The sequence below is a fragment of the Castor canadensis genome, chromosome 12, assembly GCF_047511655.1.
Source record: "Castor canadensis chromosome 12, mCasCan1.hap1v2, whole genome shotgun sequence".
Lineage (NCBI taxonomy): Eukaryota > Metazoa > Chordata > Mammalia > Rodentia > Castoridae > Castor > Castor canadensis.
Genome location: NC_133397.1, coordinates 100,931,493 through 100,938,026, shown reverse-complemented (window position 1 = coordinate 100,938,026; position 6,534 = coordinate 100,931,493).

Sequence of the window (6,534 nt, the reverse complement as noted above, 5' to 3'; positions counted from 1 at the left end):
TCTTCTTTTCTATTTCTTAAAGTCTCTTTCCTTAGACTCACTCTGTCCCATGTTTTCTCTTAGCTTTTCATTAGCATAGTCTTTCTTAAGTCTTTGCTCTGAGACCTGCACTGTCCCATGTTCTCTCTTTAGGTTCCTTAAAGCCTTGGTGCTCAGATTGCACTGTCCCATGTTCTTTTCTTTTTAGCTTTCTTAAAATCTCAGCCCTCAGACTTGCTAGCAATTCCCCTTATGCAATTCTCCTTCAGCAATTCCTTTCCCTTCAGCAATCCTCCCTTCAGCCAGCAATTCATTTTCCCCCTTCAGCAATCTCCATCCAGCAATTTCCCTTCAGCCAAAACCCCCCGATCCAAAAGCCTCCTACATCCAAAAATCCTCCTTTCATCCAAAAGCCTTGAGTCCTCCTTCAGCAAGTCTTTTATACCCAGTGGTAAACAAGGAGGTGGAGCATCAGTTCTCAGGGAGGGGTGTGACATTGTAACAAGAGGAACCTGCATTCCTGCTTCTCTGGACTTAACAACTTAGGAAAATCAGCTGAGCTGCATCTTGCCTTATGCACTCATAGGCTTCTTCTACTCTGCTCTCCACACCAGTCCTACACAACTTTAAATTATAGAGTGTAAGGGGTTTCACTATAACATTTCCACACATGAATATCATCTTTTTTGATTATACTCACCCCTTCTATTACCCTTTCTCATCCCACATACCTTTCCCCCTTCAACATCTGTAATAGTGCCCTCCCTTGAACTTTAGTTTGCACAAATAAGAGAAAATATGCAATATTTGTCTTTCTGAAACTAGTTTATGCCACTTAACATGACAGTTTCTAGTTCCATACATTTTCTTGCAAAGGACATAAACTCCTTATTCATTGTGACTGAGTAAGACTCTATTGTGTAAATACATCACATTTTCTTTTTTTTGCTTTTTTCTGGAGAACCTGTGTATTGAAGTCATGGCCTGGAACTTGCTAGCCAGGGGCTCTACACCTTGGGACACAAATCCTCCCATTTTTGCTTTAGACTATTTTCCAGATAGGTCCTCAGGACTTGGCCATGGCCAGTCTTGGACCAAATAGCCTCTTGTCATCCCCCAAATCTTGGATTACCCTTTGGCTAGTTTTGTTGAGATGGGGTTGCTTTTTGCCTGGGCTGGTCTCAAACTGGGATCTTCCCTTCTGCCTGTCTCCTGTGTGAACCAAACTTTATTTTATCCATTGGCCAGCTTCCTTCCTGTCCCCATCAACCTTCCTTCCCCCTGTGTTAGAGCTGTGTGTTGGAGAGCCCTTCACACTCACCCAACCTAAGATTGGTCTCCCTTTGAAGTAGAAGAAAGCCTTTCTTTCATCCTTTTCATCTCTAAAATCCCTTATTATCATTTACCCATGCCTTACCTTGTAAGGTTGAGGGTAAAGAGTGGCTGACATTAGACTTAGGTCTTGCTTGGCTTCAATGCATCAGAAACCTGTGTTATGTGCATTCCCATCTCCTCCTCAATGAAAACCTACATTGAAACCATAACATGAATATTTTTCAAGCAACCTAAATTTTCTGTCAAGACTGGCTACATATCAACTAATCATGGTCTCTGAACATGCAACCAATTCCTCTGGGAATCCTGAAATGGTACAGGCTCTGTAGAAACCACAAAGGTCCCCAACAATGATCAGAGCTTGGTCCCTCTTCCTTGGGTCTGTTGGCATGAAAAAGAACATCTCCATGACATTTGCTTTGAGGCACGGTCTCCCTGGTCCCTCTATTTTGCCAGTAACTTTGTAGCATCTGCTTTGCCTGGGTTAACTACATCAGGCTTTAGCATTGGCTAGACTTATGAGATGCTGTGAAACTCAGTACAATCAGACTTGAGACATGGCACTGTGCTCCTTCCTCCCTGTAATTTGCCCTCAAGTGTGATTGAGCAAATTGTGAGGGAGGTTTTTCTCCCTGTCATTCCTTTCTGCATCCTTTTCCCTCCCCCATCCCTGGCACTTCTGTCCTTCTCCTTGGCCCTGTGTCTTCTTCTGTGTCCAAGGAATTGCTCATCTTGTGGCAAATGCTTCGCACTCATGCTGGAGATTCTCATGTTGCATTCTTAGAACTTCCCAGGAATAAAAAGCCATTCAATTTAACCCCTTATTTATCAAATGGAGAAATTAAGTCATAGAGACCTTAAGGGAAACTGTGATCACAAAGCTAGTCAGGACTGAGGATGGAGCTGAGCCCAGCCTTGAAGCAAGTGTTCTTTGCCAATACTTGGTTCATTCATGGACTCTGGGGAATTCCATTTTCCTTGTTGCATCATCCTACCTGGTGTCTGGTCTTCTGCTCTCCCAGTCTCACCAACCACAGCGATGCTGGTGTTGGTTCCTTCTCATTCAGTCCTCAATCACAATGTTCTGGAGCAGTCAATGAACTCCAACATGACCATAAAAGTTGTTAAGTTGCCCAGTTTTCTATTTGTTGGAATGGTAAGCAGATCCATAAAAGATGAGTTCTGAATACCTTCCAGGTGTTGTTCTTGACTCTGAAATTCTCATTTAATTCTCACAACCATTCTATGTGGCAGGTGAATAATTATGCTTCTTTTACAGAAGAGGAAGCTGAGCCTTGGAGAGGATAAGGAATTTGGCCAAGACACACCCACAGGAAGAATTGCTGGGATTTCATACAGTGATGAACCAGCTCTAGTGTCACTAAACCCACTAGACTGGGGGCACTTACTGCTTGCTTTTGTTTTTTGTTGCTCATGTGTTCTGTTTTGTTTTTGCAGTATCAGGAATGGAATTCATGGCCTCCTGCATGGTCAACAAGTGCAGTACCAGTGAGCTATTTCATTGTCCTACACTTGGTGAACTTATGGCATCATCCCACACCAGTAATTTCAAAATTACCAAGCAAAGTTGCTAGAAATGCAAATTGAGCCCTGCCCCAAGCCTACTGAACCAGAAACCCAAAAACATAGGGTGCTGGCATTCTGTTTCTACAAGCCACCTCCCCATGTGCTTCACATGTATGCTAAAGCCAAGAACCACTGTAGGAGAGTACATGGCTGCCCCTGCAGGAGGCTAACTAACCCCAAAATCATGCACTTCATCAGTTGAACAAAGCTACATGGTGGGAAAGGCACTTTCCCCTTCCTAGTTCATGATTATAAACCATTGTGAGACTTTCCAACATGTGGAGAGGTTGAGTCTGGGCCAGCCCCAGAAGTCCTCAGTGCAAGTTGTTCTTTCTACAAATTAGGTACCAGAGGCTCTTAGGCTCTGGGCCAGACCTGAAGATAAATAAACAAGGTCCTAAAATAAATGAAAGCCACACTCTCTCCAAATAGGTCAATAATGTTCTCTACTTGGGCTTGGACCTTCTCAGTAGCCTGGGCACAGGTCCCTCTCAGGACTTATTTTAGCAAAACTGTGGAATCCTCTCTGCCTGTCTTAAATAGAACAGTTTTTGTTCATTGTCTGGGCAATAGGGATCAATGACCTCATAGATACGGAGAGATGTCAGAGCTTCCCACTGCCCGAATTAGCCTGGCTTGAAGTTACAGAATTTATTGTGACATTTGTTATGCCACTGATCGTTAGCACACCTGTGGGTGAAATTCCAATCCAAGTGGATCATCTCTGCAGAGCAAATCCTAGCATCTTAACTGCAGGAAAAGAGAAACAGCTTTGGTTTCACATAACCAATCAGATTTGTTGGAAGTTTGATGAGAGCAGCATCAGTTAGTTACCGGGAGGCTGAAAACAGATTCTTTGCCAGGTGACTAAATTCCAGTTTTCTCCTTTCTCTCATCACCTCCCTCCCACCCCTTAAATGTTATAGAAATATCTTTTCCAAGGCCACAGTGGGAAACCAATATTTCTAAAAACCAATAGATTTTTAGAAAAGCTAGTTTTGGAAAACATGTCTGAACTACATGGGAGGAATCCAGTAATGTCTTTTTTTTTTTAAAAAAGGAAAACAGTATTCTATGCATATAGTAGGTGCACAATTAAGGACTCATATTTAATTTATGGCTGTGATGCCTCTGTTTTCCTGATGGACAAGGACCTCAGCTTGCTAGCTGTTTGGCTGCATAAGAAAATGCAAGAATCTCCACCCCCACTTTGCCTTCCAGGAACTCATCATCCAGAGAAAAAGGCCAGCCAGGAAACCTGGCACTGTGGGACATGGGGAGTAACCAGGGCTGTCTGCATTGCACTTCACAGTCTCTGGGAATGTCCATGTCTTTTATTTGATACTGCTGACATCTTGTGAAGGAGGCAGGCAGTCAAGACTGTGATGCAGATATGAAAGAAGAGAAAAATGGAAGGCTTCCTGATTAAAAGACAACTAATAGTGAAACTTCTACAACAGCTCTTATGACTGTGATGCTGAGTTTTGTTTCCTGAACAAATGCTCTGTGCCCTCCTGAACTGTCTGCTAAGGGGCAGGTCCTGAAGATTCAGATTGGCATCAGGTGTGTTTGCTGATGTGAATGACTAAGTGTGCCAAAAGCCTGGTAGTGGGGGGCTTTCTGCTTCCAAAATAGACCGTTAGCATGCAGCAGTGACAACACTGCTTCTGTGGGAGCAGATGAGATTGAGAAGGGCAGTGGAGAAGGAAAGTTCCCTGTGAAAGATGGAGTCTGGGGTCCTTCTCTCAGGTTCCCTCAGGGTCTCAGCGGATGCAGGAGTCAGAAATCTTGACAGCATCCTAGGAGGGATCTGTCTTCACAGGAGCCTCATGGGCAATACAACTTGCATCCACTAAGCCTGGCAAGCATGTTGGGTTTGGGAACAGATGATGAAAGACATGGGGTGGGCTGGGCAGGGGCCAATCCCCTGGTTCATTCTTCTCCAGGCATGAGTGAAATTCACACTTGCTCTTCTGCCTAGTACAACAGGGGGTCTTTTCACTGCTTCCTTCCCTCCTTCTATTTCTACATTACATAATTCCACAGAAGAGCTCCTTCTATGTGCACAGCACATCAGAGTTAGAAAGCATCACTTCCCACAGTGTCTCAGGCTTTTCAGAGTCCTGTCTGGCAGGGTCTACTATCCATATCTGGCAAAGAGAAGTGAGTGGTCCTGAGTCACACAGCTGGAGGATGGCAGAGGACAGCTTTGAGGGCAGGTTTATTGCTAATGAAACCAAACTGAGACGAGACAGCAATTTCAGAAGAACATGCCAGTGAGCGTGAAAAGTGAAAGGGCTGTGTGTTTGAAACTAAGAAATGCAAAGGAAACAATAAGGAAGGAAGCTGAATCTTATATAGTCATCCTGTTTGGTATTTTGTTTGTTTTTTCTAAAAATTTGTTTTTAATGCCTTCTTTGTTGACCCAGTTTTGTTTGAATTAAACATCTGCTGTGCTAGGCACTGTTTCATACTCAGGTTTTCTGACACCAAGTCTAGTGAATTTTTCATTTAGACAAAGCTGCCTTAACCCATTGCCTGGTTCTTACCTCTTCTGGCCTCCAACTTTTCATGCTGTAGCTCAGTCTATGCAGTAGAGGATGCAAAGTTTGCCCCAAGTTCTTGCACTGCAATTTAAGCTTGATGAAGATGTTGAAAATAGGTCCCAATTTAATCTAAATGACTTCTCATGTCTCCAAGACAGGATAAATTGTATCTTTGATCCTGAAAGAATCTGAAAGGTAGATCAGCCAACAACTCTCAAAGTTTTTTTGAGGAGTTATAGAGAAGAAGTGCCAGAGGACTAAAGTTCTAAATGGAAGTATTCCTAAAAATCCATAGGCAGTTACTTAATATCACCCAAACCAAGAATAATCAACATCTCTACATTTTCATTTAATTTTGTTCAAATACAGAGACAGACTACATTTAGCCATTAGCTAGCTGGTGTCTTTTGGACCAGTTAGAGATATATGGGCTAGTTATTAGCATAGTATGGTGTATAACCAATAGTTGGAAGATTATAAACAATGTAAATCAAACTTTTGATCATGGCTCACAGTATAAACTGAATTTTACAACATTATGTAACATATATGCAAACATATATGCATAGATATAATGTATATATGTATGTATATGTATAATTCAAACATTCAAACAATTTTTTATTAAATGGATATATCTTGATATTTCCAATTACATGTGTTTCCATTCTATCCCACTGAAAGAAAAATTTCTGGTTGTAATGCATTGCATCAATTTCAAGGCTCTGATGGGTTGGAACCCACAGTTTGAAAAAATGTGCATTGACTTCAACTAGAACATGACTTGTAAATTATGAGCTGTTTTTACTCTGTTAAAATGTTTGAAATTTTTTGAAAAAATAGAAGGAATGTTCTCAAAATTGCAGATAATAAGACAAAAAAATTGTACTATATGTTCAGGATTAACAAATTTCTAGCAGATGAAAATTTGAAATTTAAGAAGAAAATTTGAATGAAATAAATTCAAATTTAAATACCTTTGTAAAATTCTGTACTTTATATCTCAAAATATACATTAAAGATAACTATTAGAGATAGGCTGTTTTTTTCTGGTTGATAATGATTTCAACATGAGTGGGAAACAGAA